Source organism: Talpa occidentalis, unplaced genomic scaffold, assembly GCF_014898055.3.
Source record: "Talpa occidentalis isolate TD23 unplaced genomic scaffold, MPIMG_talOcc4v2.1 talOcc4.2, whole genome shotgun sequence".
Taxonomy (NCBI): Eukaryota; Metazoa; Chordata; class Mammalia; order Eulipotyphla; family Talpidae; genus Talpa; species Talpa occidentalis.
Window position 1 is genome coordinate 134,231,179 of NW_023602073.1, and position 21,685 is coordinate 134,252,863.

General features: G+C 33.8%; 1 long non-coding RNA gene across 4 annotated transcripts in view; it reads right to left on the reverse strand.

Annotated features, from left to right (window-relative positions):
* The window catches only part of LOC119252929 (uncharacterized), a 71,906-nt gene that overhangs the window by 22,018 nt on the left and 28,203 nt on the right, over positions 1-21,685 (reverse strand). Inside the window, exon 4 of one of the 4 annotated variants that reach the window (XR_005126945.2) lies at positions 13,645-14,403. The exons of 2 other annotated variants lie outside the window; for them this stretch is intronic. This is a non-coding gene — a long non-coding RNA (uncharacterized LOC119252929). Of the gene's footprint in view, positions 1-13,644; positions 14,404-20,436; positions 21,184-21,685 lie in introns of those variants that run through there. One more of the 4 variants, XR_005126946.2, reaches the window with a different exon arrangement.

Here is a 21,685-nt window from a genome sequence, read left to right on the forward strand (position 1 = left end):
GAAAGCATCATAATCTGCCACCATAGTTATGTTTCATTTTAATCTATATAGAATTAAAACATGTGTATTTGTGTCCTGTATATACTAAGACATGTATACACACATATATACTAAGGCATGCATACATATATTTGGATGTTTATTTGGAATATAACGGGACCATTCTTAAACTTTATTCCATCATTATAGTCCATGTTAAAGAAAATCTGTATTTCTAATTTGGAAAATTGTCTAGGTTCATTTTTTAAACAGTATTTTTTTAATTGTTGTTGAGTTTTATGAGTTCTTTGGAAATTTGGATATAAGTTCCTTGTTGACTATGTGATTTGGAACATCTTCTCCCTTTCAATAGATTGCTTTTATATTTTGATATTGATTTATTTCATTTATTTAATAGTAGGAGCTTTGTGTGTTTGCGTGTCCCATTTGATTCAGATGTGTTTCTGTTTCCTTTAACCAGTACACAAAGACATTGCTAAGTCTGATGCTGAAGAGCATAATGTTTTCTTCTATGCATTTTATGCTTTTCAGTCTTACATACAATCATTAATAATTTTGTTTTTTTTTTAATGTACTTACTGTCTTGAATATCCACCTTCTGTCTTTTATATGTGGCTGTCCATTTTTCCCAGCACTATTTCTTGAAGAGACTTTCCTTTATCTATTGTATGTTCCTGACTCTTTTGCTATAAATTAGTTATCCATATATGTGTGGGTTAATTTGTGAGATTTCAATTCTTTTCTTTCATCTGTGTGTTTATTTTTATTCTATATTATACTCCATGTTATACTCCATTGACTACTATAGCTTGTAGTTTACCAAGAGCTTGATAATCCATTTTTGATCTTTTTTTTTTCTCTCAGAATTGTGTTGGCTATTCAGGGAAAATGAAAAAATATTCATTATCACTTACCATTAGGAAATTGCAAACCAAAACTGCAATGAGTTCTCACCATATTCATGTGAGAATGAATATTGTCAACAAGCAATGAAACATGTGTTAGTGAGCATGTAGAGAAAAGGGAACCCTTGTACAATGTTGATGGTAATGCAAACTGGTTTAGCCCTAGGGGAAAAAGTATAGAGTCCTCAAACGATTAGTACTCGATCTGCTTTTCCACTTTTAGATATTTATCAAGAATATGAAAACACCAATTCAAAAATATATAGCTACTCCTATGTTCAGCACAGCATTATTTTCAGTAGTCAAGATTTGGAAAAAAACTTAAATTCCCATTGGCTGATCCATGGACAAATAATATGTGGGGGTGTGTGTGTGTTTGCGTGTATGCATATATATTTGTGTGTATATGGGTATACCTATGTTTATGTATACACACTCCCAGTGAACTACTACTTAGTTATAGAAAACACATGAAGCCCTGTCATTTTTGACAACATGGATGGACCTTGAGGGTATTGAACTAGGTGCAATACATGAGACAACCACATATACTGTATGATATTTTTCTCAAAGAAATACAGCAGACTTGAAAAAAACAAAAACAAAAAAAAACAAAAAAAAAAAAACAAGAAAAAAATGGTGTTTGCCAGAAGGGATGAAAGAAGTGGAATGGATAAATTGGGAAAAAGTATTATTTGTATGTTGGATGATAGAAATTGCTTTTATATTTAGACTAATATTTTAATATTAGTATATAGTATATATTAGTATATATTTAATATTAGTATATATTTAATATTTAGACATATTAGACTTTTGGTCTAATTTGATCATAATATAATAAGGATGTAACATAATAATATGGCACCTCTGAAACCCACATAATATTAGAAGCCCATGTTCAATAATGATTTTAAAAAATTATTAAAATGTTATCTACTTAACATTTATTAAATATAGAATCAGAATATAGTTGTTATCAAGACACCTGAAACTTAGTAACATGTTATACACCTATTATATATGAACTTTAAATATAAACCCCCCTTAAATTACTCATTATCTAAAAGTCAGAAATCACTTATTTGGCTTTTAATAGAGCATTTTAATAAATAACTCTTCAAGAATTTGTAAATACTTTTCATTGATTGGGGAATCAATAGGTCATTTATAATAAAGCTGACAAATTTAATGAATAAAGATTTAATCCAAATACTACATGCACAGCAGTAAGACATTTATATTCTAGCAGGCAGGATCATTTAAACCCTGATTGGCTAACATACTTTATTCATAAAAATGGCTTATTGATTTCAAAAGCTTTATTGAATTTATGTCTGTTGAACTTAGGTACCTTGCAAATTTATGAGCTGGCTTCATTGACTCTGTTTTGATGTTTTTTAGAAAGTGCTATAAAAAGTTTCTGGCATCTGACCTTACCTATACAAGATCATCAACCTGTAAATTTTTATTATGTTAAAGTCTTCCACAGAGCAATAATAAAATCATTAATTTTAGCTTCTGTTATTTATAAAGCAAATCAAAGACACTAGTGGAAAAGTCAAATATTTTAAAAATATTCATAAGAATTTATTGCAATATAACTTTTCAAATGAGAGACTTGACTAAAGGAACCTAAATAAAACTTGATTTTCCCAGCACTATCTGGCACTATTGGCTTACTTGACAAAAAACAATGAAATGTTAGGGTGACATAGATGTGAAGACTTTTTCTATCTTCACAGAATTTTCTAATTACAGAATGACAATTACAGAATTATTTCAACATTTCAAATAAAATTGAGTTTTCTATAAATTTTTGATTCTGAAGCTTTTGATACTGTGAATTCAACTTAAAAATAATTCAAATAGGGCCTCCCTGGTGGTGCATTGGGTTGAGCGCAGCACTGTGAACCTGGCCTCAGCAGACTCTGCAGTGCCAGTTTGATTCCTGGCCAGCCAGGGAGATTCCCACATGGTGAGGCAGACCTCTCCTGTCTCGCCCGCTGCTCCCCTCAGCAGTGTTTTTAAGTTTCCCCGCTCTGTCTCTGGTAAATCCTCTCACCCTCCCATACCTCTGACCTGTACCACAGCTTTAGTGTAAAAATAAATAAATCTTTAAAAAAAAAAAAATTCAGGGCCTCCCTGGTGGTGCAGCGGTTGAGCGCTGGGTCGCGAAGCTGCCCACAGCCTCTGCAGTGCCAGTTCGATCCCCGGCTGCTCCCCGGCCACCGGAGGAGGGTCCCACATGGCGCGCAGACCTCTCCTGCCGCCCGCTGCTCCCCTCAGCAGTGTACTTCGGTCCTTCTGCCTGTTCTGCTCCCTGCTCTGGCTCTGGTGAATCCCCTCACCCTCCTGCGCTTCTGACTGTACCCAGTGCTTGCATGTACAGACAAACAAACAAATAAATAAATCTTTAAAAAAAATAATTCAAATGAGCAGAAATTGATTCTGCTGTTTACACTGTGTCATCCTATATGTGAATCATGTAAAATCTTTAAAAATTAGGATAATGCTTCATGAGTCTTATACATCATACTATCACCAAAAATATCTAAAGTTATTAATGTGATTTCCCTATCAAGGTTTTATTTAATTTTTCTGCCAACATTGTATAAAGTTGAAGTAGTTTTTCAAAATCTTGGGTGATATACATATATAATATATATATAAAATATTGTGTATTATATAATATAAATAAAGTTGATATAGTTTTTTTGAAATCTTGGGGGATATATATATAATGTACATTATACATTATATATAATATACATTATATATTATATAATATACATTTTATATATATATATATATATATATATATAAGCACTTCAAACTTAATATGACCTCAAAATTCTTTTACTTTCATTCATGGCATGGCTTGTTATTTATCTCAACGTTATTTTTAAAAATAATTTGTATAAATTTCCTTCATTTCTTGTCTTTAATATTTTTCTGTAAAATTCACTACTTGCCCTCTGTGTTCTTATTCAAGAAGTCAATATAAGTGCAGAATTGGGCAGTATTGTGGTTTGCTGATAGATGTCCCCTTTTAGATTGACATTGATCCATGAATCAATTCAATCATGACATAAAGACAGAACAAACAAACACACACCTATTGACAGTCTTTAACATATGCCAGGATTTTGTTCAATGATTAGCTTAGTAGCTGAGGATTTCAATGTTGGATTTTACCACCTGCATTAGAATTCTTTGTCAGTTACAAGTTTTTTGATTTTGATCAATGATTTAACTTTTCTGTGCTTTGTTTTTCCAACTGTAAAATACATATAACTCTTCAATATTAGTATCAAGTTGCCACTTTAAGGATTAATTCTACAAATAAATTAATACATTCCTACCCTTATATAGTGCTAATCCTAGTTAACCTCAATAAATACTACTTGTTAATATATACTTAACTAGAATTAACAGTGAACTGCATTTTAGATTTAAAAATTATGATTTGATTTTATATTCTTTTATTTAGTCATTTATTTTTAAATAAAATGCTATTGGGATAACCCTAACAGGTAATACCACCATGGTGCATCCACCACCAACTCACCCTTATTCCACCACCATAGACTTTTGTGCTGCCTTCTCTCTTTGTTCTTAACACCCTCCCACCCCTATCCTCCTTGGTACTTCAGTTCTATAATCAGCTATCAATGGTTAGTTTTTAAAATCGTGTTTATCTGACTCTTAGTTACTTTATATTCCACAGAGTAGTGATGCCATCTAGTATTTATCTTTTTCCTACTGAATTTAAAAAAAAAAATCTTATGGATGGTCAAAGAACAATAAAAAATAGCATGTAATAAAAAGACTCTTCTCATGTTCTTCATCTGTCTCCAGAGATAATAGCCATCTATTGTTTCTTTGGCATAATCTCAGACATAGTCTATGCAATTTTGTGTGTGTGTGTTCCTCTTTTCTAACAAACAAAATCCTCAATGAGGATTATATAGTTTGCAAGCAGGTTACATGAAATGTTTCAAGGATTTCTGCAAAGAAAATCTAGGTAGAGGTCTAGTTAATGTATCTGCCTGATGTTGTCTATGCACTGATGAAATCAGAGGATTGTTAAAATTTATCTATTTAGAGAATTGTCTACTGGGAACTGGGAGTTTTAACAACTCACAGATCTCAGAAAGGACATTCTTTGAAGATAATCATTTGTCTGAAGAAAGCAACTTCCACATGCTTTTTAAAAATTTAATTACTGTTATTGAGGAAACATTGGTATACATGATTCAAAGGTTTAGGTTCACACACCTTCAGATGTATGTTACCACACCAAAACCACCACCAAGGCACCCATAATCGCCCATCATAATTCGTTAGGCTCCCTGCACATTTTGCTCCACATCCCCCATCCTCACCTCTGGGACCCTCATCCCAGAAATCAGAAATTTCTAGGGCTTTGGTTGCTTTACTATTTTTCTGTTTCCTTTTTGTTTATAGTCCACATATGAGTGAAATCATCTTATATTTTTCTTTCCCCTTCTAACTTATTTTAATTCACATAATGACCTCACATCCATTCATGTTGTTGCAAATACAAGAGTTGATTCTTTCGACAATTGTGTAGTGTTCCATTGTGTATACATGCCACATTCTTTTTTTTTTTATTTATTTTTTAAAAAGATTTATTTATACAAGCACTGGGTACAGTCAGAAGCACCAGGAGGGTGAGAGAATTCACCAGAGCCAGAGCGGGCAGCAGAGCAGTCACTGCTGAGAGGAGCAACGGGACCCTCCTCTGCAGGACCCTCCTATGGTGGACGAGAGCAGCTGGGGATCGAACCAGCGCTGCAGAGGCTGCGGGCAGCTTTGCAACCCAGCGCTCAACTGCTGCGCCACCGGGGAGGCCCCATGCCCCATTCTTTTAACCTTGTCTTCTTTTGTTTGACACTTAATGTTGTTTGTATAATTTGCTATTGTAATAGTGCTACAATGAACATAGGAGTGTATATATCTCTTCAAACTGTTGTTTTTGTATTCTTCAAGTAAATACCTTGGAGTGTAACTGCTGGATCATATGGTAGACATATTTTTAATATATTGATAAATATCCATACTCTTGTCATAGGGGCTGGACTAATCTAGACTCTCAGATATATGATGTGCAAATATTTTGTCTCATTCAGTGGGATGTCTTTTCATTTTAATGATAATTTCTTTCACTTCATGGAGTGTTTTAATATAGTCCCATTCATTTAATTTTGCTTTTGTTCCCCTTGCTGTTGTTCTTCAGTCCCCAAAGACATTGAAGTCAATGTCATAGATTATTTTACTGTGTTTTCTTCTATGTATTTTATGGTTTCAGGTCTTACATCCAGGTCTTTGGATCATTTTGAATTTTTTTTTTTTTTGTGCATAGCGTGAGGTAGTAGTCAATTTTCATTCTTCCGCATGTGACTGTTCAACTTACCAACACCATTTGTTAAAGAGATTTTTCTTCATTGCATATTCTTGCCTATTTTGTCATTGATTAACTCTATGTAAGTAGGGGAATATTTGTGTGTTCTAAATTCTATTCCATTTGCTGTGTTTCTATTTTTATTCCAATACCATATCCTTTTGATTACTATGTCTTCATAGTATAGTTTGAAGTAGATACCTTCTTTCTCTTTTTTCAGAATTGCTTTGAATACCTAGGGCAATTTTGTGTTTCTATGTAAAATTCAGAAATGTTTGTTCCATTGCTTTGAAGAATCTGATTGTGTTAAAAATAATTAAATATCTACAGATAAGTTTACAAAAGAGGTAGAGGACTTGTAAAGTGATAACTATAAATACTAGTAAAAGAATTAGATAGAAGACACAAAGACATGGAAAGATATTCCTTGATTGGAACAGTCAATATGGTTAAAATGGATATTTCACCCATACAGATTCAATACAATCCCTTTCAAATACTAAGAGAGCACTTTTTTTTTTTTTGCTTAGAAGAACAAGGGTGTAGGCCAGAGGTGCAGATGGTGAGAAGATTCACTAGAGACACAGTCGGGAGTAGAACAGGTAGATTTTACTCAAATGCAGTGATAAGGGGAGCAGCAAGTGAGAGTGGACAGGTCTGCTGGCCCATGTGGGTCAGCTCTCTGGCTGGGGATTGAACTCAGGTTATGGTGATGATAGTGCTGAAACTTAACCCCTAGGCCATCAGGGAGGCCTTAAGAGAGCATTGTTCTTAGTTTCAGCCCTTCACAGGAGCAGCCAAGCTATTCCCTGACTTGTGACTTGAGCCACTTAATTTGGACCCGGGCCATGATACCTAATTAATTTGTTAGCTTTAGTTAACATAATTTGCCTTTACTTCATTTATTATATCTTGGCATTTTTATGTTATGCTAAACATAGAAGGACCTCATACATTTTATTGACAGCCTCATATACTTTTAAATTTTCTCTCTATTCATGGAGTCTTAGGTTGTTTCTTTTTTTTATCATAATTACTGTGATAATATTTGTGCTTGTATTTGAGTATGTGGATAAATATATCTGTTTTACAAATTCTTGCAATTACAATATTCATGTAGCAATTCAGCTAAGATTAATAAAATCACCTTTCATTTTGTATTCATTATTTAATAGTGCATATTACATATTCAGTTTATGTGTTCTAGTATTTTCTATGTTTCTTTCAGGATGTGAAAAGTTTCAGCATGAATTTTATGACTTATAAGAAGGTGACTTGTTTTAGGAGAGTTAACACTGTCAACATTGTTCTATGCCACTATTTTTATAAATTAATAGAGTATCATTTTTACCACACAAAGCATCTTTTGTTTCTATCATTTTAAAGATAAAAGGCAGATAAGGCAAACCTTTTAGTGTCAGCATTATTTAATTTCTGAGTACAATCAAGTCAAATAGTTTTACCTACAGTTGTATTTGCTTTTCCCATTTTCATCACCCCTGAGAGAGGCCACAAGTAAAGTCATGGAACATTTCCATGGTATGTTATTTATATTCCCAGTGGTACCATTCTTCCTATTTTAACTCTGGTCCACTGTTTTCTAACACATTTAGATAATTTTGAAATTCTATTCTTACATGATTTATTACCATTCTCTGCTTCAGTGTGACCAGTTTTAGCTCTGATATTGAGGATAGAACTAAATATTCCTTGTTGGCTCACCAAAACACATATGTTAGTTATCTAATAGTGTTGTTATGTTATAGAGTTTATGATCCCTCTTACTGAATATAACATTATTTTTTTAATGATAGTTTATTCCTAGTCTCATTGTTATGCTGCTAAATATTTAACAACAAACACTATGATAGCAAAAATGATTTGTAGAATTGTTGGTTTTGAAGATGTGCATATACTTATCCTCACCTCTTTTAAGCTCCCAAAGTGACGTCACCTGGTCTTACACTATTGTCAACATTTAACAATTGGCATTTGCCACCAGTTTCAGCACAAAGATGCAACCCTTGTGACTTATATGTAATTTGAATATTGGAAAGCATTAGATTATCCTTATTTTAATGGATCTTCTTTATGAAGAGATTGCTTTCCAATTTGGCAAGGACATTTCTGATAGTTGACTTTAGTACTCAAAGTGGCTGGGCACTTTCCTTATTTCTCTGCTTAGGGTTTTCTAATAAAATAAACTAGATAGCTTAATTATTACTTTCTATCAAGTGAGGTATTGATAGTTTTCTTGTTTTGAAAAAGCATAAATTAAAACAGGATATTCATATATTTATTTGCATTTTGGTTCATAAAATACATGAGTTAATTATTATAGATATATTTAAAAAAATATAGACAAGAATCAAATTAAAAGTTGGAATTTTTACATATACTGCATTTTGTTATTACCCCATTGGATTAAATATGTTTATGTCCACTTTGCTCTTATTTCTATGAAATATAATCAATACTGATTATTTTAACTTTGTACAGTTTTAGAATTTCATCCTTTGCTAACCTTGGGGACTAGAAACATTTTTCACAGTAAAGATGTTAGACTTTCATGTTTAATTTACTCAGGTTCCTGGAGGCAATGAGTAGGAATAGAAGGGATAGTAGTTGGGCATGATCTCACTAATACGATCTTCAAGATATTGGCTCCACATTCCTAAATGGAAGTCTGATTTTGTGTAGGGAGATGATTGCTTATACTGGCACAATCTCCTTTTCACAAATCTTGGCAAAGAACATTACTACAATTTTTTCAATCACCTTCTGACATTTATCTTCTATTTCAGCTTTTCTATTCTTTAGGGCAATGATGCTGAGGTATCTATCTAATATAACCCTATCATTTTGATAAAACAGAAATCAAAAATAATTTGGAAAGGTCTCTCTTGGTTTCTGAGATCTTCACCTTAATTTCTGGGACTTGTTTGTCTCTCTCACTCTTTTTACTCTGTACAGCATTTCTACTGCATGATATAAATCCATTCAAGTGTGACTCAGAGGTACAATATCAACAATGAAACAGGCATGTGGAACCTGAATAAATAAATTCAGTGTTTCTAAATAAAGTCTTTCACAAACATTCTTAATAAAGTTTATGACATCCTAGGATAACAGAATATATAGTAGGAACGACATGAGCATAGGAAAAATATGTCCATGGGGATGCATGATAATAATCCACACAATAAAACATATTTTGAAATGATAAGGAAATGAAAAATGTTTTCAGTATAGTTTCCAAGGCAGTAAAAGGTCTAAATGTAAGAGGTATTGCTTGGGTTAAACAGTAGAAGGGAGATATCATAGATATTTTCAAATATTAGAAAAATGCTTATAGGAATAGCTGAAATTCACTATTTTTAATTCAATTTGAAGGATTCAGTCTCTCTCCCAGTTACTTCAAGCTTAGTGAGATGCTAGCTGTGAGTTCTCCTTAGGGAATTCAAAAGAGAAAAACCTTGATTTTTTTTTTTCCCTTGAACCCATGTTGTTATGCCAATGTTAGAGTAACATAGCAGCTGCTCCCTCAAATCATGGAAATCCCAGGAGAGGTGGTTCTACTTGGTGATTGTAGCTAACTCAGCTGCTCTGGGGTTAGCATTGCTTCCTCCTTTTTCTGTGTCCACAAATACTTGTTAAATCATGTTCTGGGAGAAGGCACAGCAAAGATACACAGTCTTGTTTGGTACGCCCTCCTTCACAGTTTAGGATTAACAAAAACCCTAAGAATGTACAAATCCCTTTTTGTTAGAGGAAAGTACTTCTTTGGTATACATGCTGTTTCCTTTCACATAAAAGGATCTACATTTCTGGAAAACCCCTGATTTCTCTCAGGAAAGGAAAAATAACTTACTGTAATGTTGAGATTGGGAGACAAAGAGTATATGGGTAGTTCATCGTCTCCCTTCCTTCAACTCAATGAATTATGGTGATGTATCACCGTATTTTAATTTTAATAAGGTTTATAAACAAAGGAAGTTAGAGAGGAATTTTGCAGTACAGTATGAAAAATATGCATCAAATTATGTCATTAGGAAGTCCATTGTTGTAACCTGTATCTTTGGTATGTCCTGTGCCCAATTTTTCATTTACAATGATATATTGCTCTACTTTCTTTTTCTTATTTTTTAAAAAAGAGTATAGAACACAATCTGAACCAATGGGTGTTATTTGTGGGCATCTGCATTCTTGGAGTGCAAGTGAAATTTGGGGAAATTGAAGGAACTAATACTAATGAACACATGGCACCATCATAGACAGATGTTACACACCTATTTCAATTGTTGAATTTGTCAAGAATTTTTTTATCTTGATTTGATTCTTCCCAAAAGTAATTTCTAACAACATTAATTCCCACAAGTATTTGAAGTGCTCATTGGGTATCATAATACACAACCAAAACACTCTATAAGTGAATCTAGTAATTAAGAATAAAGAACTGGAAAAGAAGGGTAACTTCTAAAGTGATTCTCTCTCTCTCTCTCTCTCTCTCTCTCCCTCCCTCTCCCTCTCCCTCTCTCTCTGTGTGTGTGTGTGTGTGTGTGTGTGAGAGAGAGAGAGAGAGAGAGAGAGAGAGAGAAAGAAGTATTTAGTTCATAGTAGTGACTACCATTACTGCTTTCATTTTCTCTGCTACTCAGGCATGAACAAGTGTGTTTAGACTTTGGGTGATTTGCTATAAGATCATTTTTCCAGTTCTCCCATACTTACTTCTCATGTCCCTACATCAGTGTCTGTTAATGCAATGCTAATCCTTTGAAATTTGGTAGTTATATGCCTTCATACTTCCTAAATAAGTGATTCTCAACCATTTTCAGAAGAGAGAAGAATCCTCCCTCCAGAAACAAATAAGAACCCAAAAAGCAAATACACAGAAACAAAAGTCAATCTTAATATAATTTGAGAGAATTTACAAATCTTCTGAAATCCATGGGTATGAGATTAGAAATTGAGTACCTAGAAATTTGATAATGTGAGTTAAATTTGCCAATTAGGCTACAATAAACTCTTGAAGTAATATCTGGGGACTAAAAACACTCAGCTATTTTCTCCTTGTCCTCCCATATTTGACCCTCCCAAATCATTCATTGCATCTGGCCTTCTGACATTTCATAGAAAACATTCTCTTTGTGTCACCATGAACAAAGAAGACATATAGGAACTTTTTCTTTTAAGTTGTGCAGGTGCGTGTCTCATGCTGAGATGTACAGCAAACAAAGGAATGTGTTTACTATGTAAGAGAACATTCCGAAAAATATTGAGTGATTATCTCACTAGGAAAAGAAGATAGAAGTGTCATAATTGATATTTATGTTCAGTGACAGTTTATGCTTGCTGAATTTTATGATCAGAAATTACTTTTAGAACTTTGGAGTGTGGACTATAAAAGTTTCTTAATTTCTATGCACTTACTACATTTTGTCGACGTTCCATGAAACTACTGCTTTTCTCAGCACATTTAGGAGGAAACTAACTCTATACTTCAGATATAACAACTTTAATCCTTGATAAAAGTAATAACCAGTATGGGACAAACCACCGGAAAATAGTGTCTGCATGGCAATCCAGTCATGTTTCAAGGGTTGCCATTAAAATTTCACCTGGAGTGTTAAAAATTAACTTACTGGAGTGACTGGTATAATATGACATATGAATTGCTTAAAAAATAAAACAGACAATAGCAAGTGTTGACAAGATATAGAGCAACAGAAACTCTACTACATTATAGGTGTTCAAGAACTTTTACTTTTTGGAATAAAGTCCAAAAATGTAAGGAAGAAAACAAACCATAATGAAACAAAGTAGAACTTTCTCTTTTCTCTCTCCTAATCCACATATGTATGTTCTTTTTCTTCACCCAAACCATATTGTAGTTTTTAAACTTGGTTGAATAATACTACTATGTGTACATTTATTTTAAAAATGCATCATTTCTTTTCTCTCCTTTTCCCTTATTATGACATGAATTATTAAAGTAAGCAGCTATTATGGATTTATAGAAAACTAGTCAATAAAACTTAGGCTTAAAATAGGAATGTCATTGAGTTATATGGTTGCACTGACAATAGAAGAAGAATTTTGTCTGATAAAGATTTTATAAAGATTTTAACATTTTAAGAATTAAAAATGTAGGGCCTGAGAATATATCTCCATGTTAAATTAATTGTGACAATGACTTTCCTGTGTCAGTTCTTCATGTGAACTCACTGAGAATCTAGTTTATTTTGGCCACCTTACATAGAACAAAATGCCAGATATCTCTTCATTCCTACATGATGCATTTCCACCAGGAATCAGTCCCTGCCATGTCTTTTAGCCTTGGACTCCGTAATAGTAGCAGCATAGGCAACATTACAGTACTGGGAATGAATGATCATAAATATTGAATTAGAGCTTTAATTGTACAAACTATATTTTTTAACTAGAATTATAAAGCAAGTGTAGAGGTAGGTGAAAGAGTAATAAAAATCAAGGCTAGTTTGTCTGGTTTTAAGATGAATTTGGCTTTGGAAATCATCTGTTTTGATCAATGATCATTGTACCCAAATCAAAAACCTGTGATATTGATCAATTTAACTTTGCTTTACTTTGGTGATTACTGATTTTCCACTTAAGGTGATCATTTTGGACCTCAATTTTTTCACTTTTATTAAGTATATATCTGAAATTGTGCAATATGTCTATTTGAATGGGATTTGATAAAACTAGACAGTAGTGATTTATACCTATTGTGAAATGACAAAATAGAAAGGAGGCACCAGTACAATTTTGGTGCCAGTTAAATAGGGTGACGGCTCACCTTTTTATTCTTTTGATATATAGTCAACTACAGTCTAGTTTTTTTTTTTTTAAGATTTATTTTATTTATACAAGAACCAGGGTACAGGCCAGATGTGCAGGAGTGTGAGAGGATTCGCCAGAGACAGAGCATGGAACAGAATAGGCAGAATGACAGAAATACACTGCTGAGGGAAGCAGTGGGCAAGACAGGAGAGGTCTGCTGTGCCGTGTGGGTTGCTCCGCGGCCAGTGGGGATCTAACCGGCAATGCAGAGGCTGCGGACAGCTTCACAGTGCAGCACTCAACTGCCTGTGCCCCTAGGGAGGCCCTACATTCTAGTTTTAAAAGCACAACAGACCCAGGTATTCATCAATAACAACAGTAATGACATGTATCAATTGATACCTATCAGCAGATATCATTATGAAGCATGGTGGAATGAAAGTAGCATTCATAATAGAAAGACAAAGGCAGACCATGGTGATAAGCTTGAGAATATTGATTTATCTAGTCTCTCAAGAATCACATTTCACTGGTAGAAGGATATTGGAGGTCATTTTAAAACAGCTCATAGACAGTACTAAATAGTACTCAAAACAGTGGCAAGTGACTTTGTCTAAGATGGGGGACAGATCACTGTCAGTAGGTTCTCATCCACATGCCCAATCAAGCTTAGGGTTTACAACACCAGGGTTTATTTAACAAGCAGGAGATTGGCAAAAAGGAAGGAATTTCTAAAGCCACAAGTGGCTGTTTCACTCCAGAATTCCCAAAGACTGCTAATTGAAGATGAGGTGAACTGCAGCAGCCCACAGCTATAACTTAATGCTGGGCTAGATGCTGAACCAGCTAGTGATGAACTCCACAGCACCAGGTGGTGGTGACAGAGAAATGGAGACTGTGGCAAGCTCTTTGTGAGCTATTGGCACACATCAATAGTGAACAGCTCTTTGAGACACCTGGCCAAGGATGATGGTAATCCTTGTAGGTAGTGTCAGAGGCAGGGATGGAGGCAGGTGCAGTAGCCAGAAGTCTGAAGAGATCTATGGAGGTCTGGGACTCTAGAAGTCTATGAAGCTCTGGTAAATCCCAAGAAGGTCATCTGCAGGATGCATCTCTCTTTAGACTGTCTGCTGAATCCTTCATTTCTGAAGGTGTTCCAGTGAATGGTTCCTATTTGAAGGTTGTCCAGTGAATGATTCTTCTCTCTTTGGAGGCCAGCTGCTTAAATTATCTCTTTCTTTGCTTTATGTCCTCTTCAGGGACCCCACCCTGCAAGATTGATTGGACTGTTTTTAATCCTATGTGTCTGATTGGACCATTTATTACCAACCAGCACCCTTTTCATTTTCAATCCAAATTGGGATGTTAGGATTGGAAAGCTCAAGGCTGATTGGCCCATTTCTAGAAAGGATAAGCCCCTGCTACTGCCTAAACTGACCTATAGTCAGGTCAGAGCAGGCTCATTGGGCTGCAGTCTTTGGGGATACCTGGACAGAGCTGGGCATTTGTTCTTTGGAAGGGGGAATGGCCACAGGTGATATGCTGGGGCCAGTGTATCTCAACACCAATAAAACCATCTTGCTCCATGCCCTGTGGGTACCATGGGGACATGGTTGCAAATTCATTGTAGCTTCAAGTCAGAAAGTCTAATCTAGGCCATTCATGGTTTTATTAGGTGCCTACTGACCTTGGGGTAACATAATCATGTAGGAATTATCCTAGATTTTTTGTTGTTGTTTTCTGTCTCTCTTGAGATACTAAATCAATCTCTCTCTCTCTCTCTCTCTCTCTCTCTCTCTCTCTCTCTCTGTGTGTGTGTATGTGTGCGTGTGTGTAGAGAGAGAGAAAGTGATACTTTTCTAGATTATAAATAAAGCATGTCTTTCCATTATTACTAGATATTATTGTGGAATAATGGTGGACTGTACCATTTTATGCCCTGAATCACCAATTTATTTTATTAAGATGTGTAAACCTTGTTTTCCACCAAGAAAATTCCCTGGGAAGTCATGCTGTTTTCTAGATTTGTGTATTACCACATAGACTTTCTCATGTAAACATTCTATAATATTAATATATTGATTCATTGAACTCATAGGGTGGACTTAAGATAATAGTTCAACAATCACATGGTATTCTTTTACTTGCTTCTCAGGGTAATGATACTTCTTAAATCTTCTTAATACTTTTAAGACCCAGAAACTTAAATTTCTTTTTTTTAATAATAAATTTTATTTTTATATTCCCCATACAATTTCAACCCCCCCCCCATTTTGACCCCAATCCCTCCCCTCCCGCCACCCACCCCCCAAAAGTGTCTCTGGTTCATAGATTTTTGTTGATTTTGATTTTCACTTTCTTATAGTTATTCATTTTCCTGGTCCCTTATTTAAGTTTTCTAGATTCCTGCTATGAGTGAGACCATCCGGTATTTTTCTTTTTCTTTCTGGCTTATTTTGCTGAGCATGATCCCTTCCAGCGCCATCCATGTTGCTGCAAATTGCATGTGTTTATCTTTTTTGAATGCTGAGTAATATTCCATGGTATATATGTACCGCATCTTCTTGATCCAGTCATCTATTTTTGGGCATTTGGGCTGTTTCCAAAGCTTAGCTATTGTAAATAGTGCTGCTATAAACATAGGGGTGCAGGTGTTCTTTGGAATTGATGCAGAAACTTAAATTTCTAATAGTAGAATTTAGACCATATGAAAATCAATGGGGGGCTTGTTTGAGGGCAGATAATACTTTCTGTGCATTGCTATGGTGCTGCAACTACCTATGCAAATACATTTTCTTTTCTCTTTTTTGCCCTTTCCTTATTACTTTCATTGTCTCCTCTGTGGGCTGGAGGATGTATTTTCCTTTCAGTGTCTCATGATTGTAGAGAACCACTTTTAATGTGTCAGTAATAGTGTGATAGGCAGTCATCAGTGGTATACATAATCTGGAAGTAAATATAATATTCTACTTTCTCTATAAATTACAATATAGCAAAATCAGATTTTAAACAACAAAGTTTACTGTACATTAAATTTTTCCTAAATATTTTGTAAATAATAGTTTCCTAAGATTTCACATAACTTAGGTCTTATCAGGTAATGTAAGAGTTTCTATATTTTCTTATTTTTATTTTTGTATGGAACTGGGGTGTAGACCAAAAGTGCAGGGTGTGAGATGATTCACCAGAGACGGAGTGGGGAGCAGTGTAATTTACTGAAATATACACTGCTAAGGGGATCAGCAGGTGAGACAGGAGAGGTCTACTGCACCCTCTGTGGGTTAGCGCCCTGGCCAGTGATCAAATTCAGGTGGTAGTCATAATAGCACTGAGACTTAACCCCTAGGCCACAAGAGATAACCTCTGTATTTATTATTAAGTGTGAAATAACTTAAAAATTTGTGTCATATTTTATAGCTGGGTAGGAGAATCACTTTGAGTTTTGATTTTTCTTTTCCAGAAATTTTCATTTATTAATTTTCTAATCATAATGAGTATTATTAGGAGGAATAATACCAAAATGAACTGATAATTATTAAAATGACACACTGTCTAATTTGTTTAAGATTTTAAAAAGGATCATGTTGTCTTGACAAAATGTATATTTGTAAATATTTCAGAATGAAAAGGTATCATTCTTAATATTAAATAATGCAATATCTTAATGTGTTAAAGCTATTCAAGAAAACATTTCAATTACTTAGAATCACTTACCTATTTAAATTATAGCAGAAGGCCTCCCTGGTGGCACAGGGGGTTAAGGCACAACCTATGAAACTGTTCACAACCACTGCAGCACCAGTTTGATCCCTGGCCAGGGAGCTACCCACATGGTGCAGTAGACATCTCCTGACTTGCACACTGCTCCCCTTAGCAGTGTATTTTCAGTCAGTCTGCCTGTTCTGTTCCTCACTCTGTCTATGGTAGATCCTCTCACCCACTGCACATCTGTCCTGTACCCCAGTTCTTGTATGCATAAATAAATAAATCTTAAATAAATTATAGCAAAGAAATGATAGTGATTTTTGGAAAATTTTTAAAAATGCATATTGTCAGATCAGAAGAAATGCTAGTGTCAAATAGTTTGTCAAATTATAGCAGAATTTTTTCCTAAGAATTTTAAAATTGTTTTGATGAGATAAATATGTATGATTTAAGATAATCAATGTCTACTACCTTTTCTTTTAGACTATTGCACTGACATGCAAATTTAGGAAAGTGTTTTTCAATCTATCATTAAATAGTAACTTATTCAAAGGTGAAAAACAACACAAATATTGGGAACAGAAAATTTAGTTTTTTGTCCCTGCCCTGTGACCTATTATCCAAAATATACTTTCTACATTTTGTCAACCTGCCTGTATAGTCTCAGAGGGCTGTTGTAAACCAAATGAGACTGTGACTATGTGTGTGTGTTTTATTTATTTTTGAACTATAGGTCTAAAGGATGTCCTAAATTCCACAGTATTCCACAAAATCGAAATAAATATTAATCTGTCATTTGGCTGCTACTGATTTTAAGAACATACAAGAGAGGAATTTGGATGGCTGGGATTTAGTATTTTCATGATGGTCACTGTTAGCAGAGTTGTTGATAAATGTTCTTACAGTAGCTTCAGAGATAATATTTGTCACACATGGAGGAAAAAGTCAAATTATACTATGGAGTTAGCATGAAAACTGATGTTGATAAAATGCCTGGCACACTTTTAATGACCTGACTTTGTAACTTTGGTGGCTTTTTAGGATATGAGGAGAGGTTGCTCCTGCTTGATCAGGAGAGGAAGAACAGTAGAATATGTTGAACTAGCTGTTTTTCTAATGAAACTAAATTTCCTGGTGGTAAACCTTTATTCAGTATAAGATTAGAATCAGGAAATTATTGGTGTCTAACAATGCCCAGACATATAGTAGCTCCTATAATGCTTCCACTAAATTTGAGAATAAAGAACAAAAATTGCTCCACACAAAAAATGAAATGGAGAAAAAAAATTGTAAGATACTAAGTGGGGAGAAGTTTGATAAATTTATTTACTCAGGAGAATAGGGATAGTGATTGTTTTGCCAAGTTAAGTTTTATAATGTACATAGAATTTTAAGGGCCATTATGTGTAATGCCATTTGGATTATAAATTATCTAATCTGATTGAGAATATTTGTAAAGGTTTATTTTATTTATTTATGCATACAAGAACTGGGGTCTGGGCCAGAGGTGTGGGGGTGTGAAAGGATTCACCAGAGACAGAGAGGGGAGCAAAACAAGCAGATGTACTGAAACCCATTGCTGAAGGGAGCAGTGGGTGAGGCAGGAGAGGTCTGCTGCATCACGTGGGTTCGCTCCCTGGAGGGGGATCAAACTCCTGCTACAATGGCTTGTGATAGCTTGATAGTGCTGAGACTTTAGCCCCTGCAGCACCAGGGAGGCCCTCTGATTGAGAGTTTAGATAATTCACAATTGGAAGATTCAAGATATCCATGTGGCTGTTTTAGACAGGAAGAATTAAGTGAAATTCTTTCTATTAGTTTTGGATGTTTTCTTCTTTTGTTTTCATGTGGCTTTTCATTTAATCATTTCTCCAAGAGCCTAGAGTTTGGATCAACTGATGATTATTCTGTAACTAAGCAATGTATACAAATACATAATGTTGGGAATTATTTTCTTTAGAAGAAACAGCAGAAATTAAGTATTAAGTCTTTTTGCAAACTCCTTTGTTTCTTTTGTACATAGTGATTATGTATCACATCAAAATGGAATATGGATTAGTTGTTGAATGCCTCAGTCATTTTTTTTTACAAACATGTTACTAAATTTAAAAATACATTCTATTTACCCAAGATAATTAGGAGGATTTCAGGGTATATTATTCACTCATTTTCTTTCCACAACTTAACGTTAGTCTTTATCTAAGTAAGTGAATATGTGATTAAAGTATGTTAGACATACAAGGAAATTTATTCCTGGATACTGCTTCAATTATGGCTAAAGTATTTGTATTATGAGAAAAACATATTTTCAGAAACACTAAAGGGTATAGTTGAAAAGCGTACAAATACGCTGTTTTGAAGTCTTGCAAAAAATAGTTTAATTTGTGGAATTCAGAGTGAATTTGTAGTATTCTGTTTTATTAAATGAGCGTTTTAGCGTTTTTTTTTGTTGTTGTTAAATGTTCATAGCTAACATTTATTGAATGCTTACTAAGCTAATTCCTTAAAATACATTATTCTTTTAATAATAGTAATTCCAATTGTTCTGGTGTTATTGCTATCTCCATTTAAAGATACAGGATTCCTAACCTTTTTTGACCCCAGGAAGTCTGCTCATGAACTCAGAACTCCACTGTACTATGTGACTCTTCTAAAACACTTTTGATCATCATTAAACCCATGAAAAATAAATATAAATCATATTCAATTGCACATGTAGAATATAGGATTATTGTATATAATACAAAAAATGCAGAAAAAGGTAAAATATTTTGACTTTAGAATATAAACCAATTTTGTGAGTCTTTGGATTTATATTTATTTTCTCCATTTTTAACCAGTATTAAAGATAACTCACATTCATTAGCACTTAGAGGTATGCATAAAAAGGTTGAGAATATGTTAAAAAATAGTCAGACAATTATTTTAGACTTTATTGTTGGATAGCCACAAGGGAAATTAACAAAAAAAGCATTTACAAGTTATTTTTATTTGTCATGATACACATATAATTAGATGTTCTTCCATTGGTAGAATATTTTAAAGAAGAGTCAGACATTAACAGAAACGTTTCTTTAGCTATAAGAATTAGCACATATTTTTGGAGGAGTTTGATATTATATGATTATGTCGATTTATAAAGGAATGGTCATCATACAAATGTAGAAAACCTGAATCAGAAATGGAAACATTCTTATTTTTATCAAATAGGAAACATGGGTAGAAAATTATACAAATATTGTTAGATACTAAAATGTTTGAAATGAGGAGGCAAGGTTGTAATTCTCATATTTCCTTGACCTGTTGTTTTACTATGCTTCTGATTCTATGTGCTATGAGTAATTTTTGGAATAATATCAATTAGTCAATTATTTTAAAATGAAGAAATAATTACCTTTAATAAAATTTGGTAAGAGATTCTGATCACTTAAGTCTGTCCTTTGTAAATAAGTGCATTTGACTTTTGACTTTTTATGTCAATGTCTTATAAAGGTGAATAGCACATATTCTTTTCCATAACCCTATTCCCTCTGGATATGAATTTAATATACATTTGTGGATTGTAAGTTGGAATACTAAACATTAATGGGACTTCATTCTGGGCTTCTCCTGACACTGTTCCACTGCCTGTCAGTAGTGTCTCTGAAATGGTATGTTCTAATAGCTCTGAAGCAAATCATAAATAATTTATTATTAATGGTGAGGTGTTGAAAATTTGTAAATGGTTTAGTTTTTTCAAATTAGATTGTGTCCAACTTTATTCATATAAAAAAACCCTCTTATTGTATTACAGTAAGACATTTTTGAGTTGGAAAGAAGTCTGTGGAATTACAACATATCTAGTCTTTTGGGGACTGTTCATAAACCTTGCTGTGCCACTGCAAGGTTTAATATGTCTTTAATTTGTCTTTAATATGCATTAGAGCAGAAAACAAATTAGAATTGCTGTTCTAAGCCTTTATTGGTTTGTCACACTTCTGGTCCACAGGACAAGCCACAAAAAAGCACAGGAAATATTTAGAACTAAATAATGCAATATAATGCCATTTTTGAGTGTTGATATTTCCTGGCACCACTTTGTAAAAGCATTTGTTTATAAATTAAGCAACGATAAATTCACAAAGAAGTCTGCATACAATCTAACATAGTATCTGTAACTTCAGGTCTTAAACGAATAAGTTTCAAGGACAGGTATTGTGGGTGAAATAGTATTATGCAGTTAAAACATGCCTTCACCAATAGTTTACTTCTCTCAGTAGCTGGTTCATTTTTCTTAGTATTTCCATCACATCACAGATTCTTCAATAATTGCAGAAGGTGGTATTGATAATGTACTACAAGACTCTGGGGGTAAATAGAAATATATTTTCTATCCGTTATGCAACTTTCATTAATTTCCCTCTCTAAAACGGTAGCTTTTTTTTTTTTTTTTTTTTTTTTGCTACCAACCATAAGTTGTATTGCAAATCAGCCATTTGTGAAATTGTTTCACCTGTTCTTTGAACTGTAAGTTCCTTAGGGATGAAGACTTTATATTATCCGTATTGCCTGATGGTGACTTAGAGATAATTTGGCACATAGTAGGGCATATATTAGCAAACATTGAGTGAATGGCATCATTTACCTTAACTTAAATCAGTGTCATTATTAAAATCTTAAGAATTAAGTATTTTAAATTTTTCTAATAACTAGAATTGCCAAGAAAACATTTATTTCCTTACTAATTTTATAGCATCTTTCTTAGTATAAAGTAATACGTTGGTTGGAATACATACTTGAAATAATAATTATGTTTTTAAAGTGAATATATTATTGTTAAACCTAAGATAACAAAAAGAGAGTTATA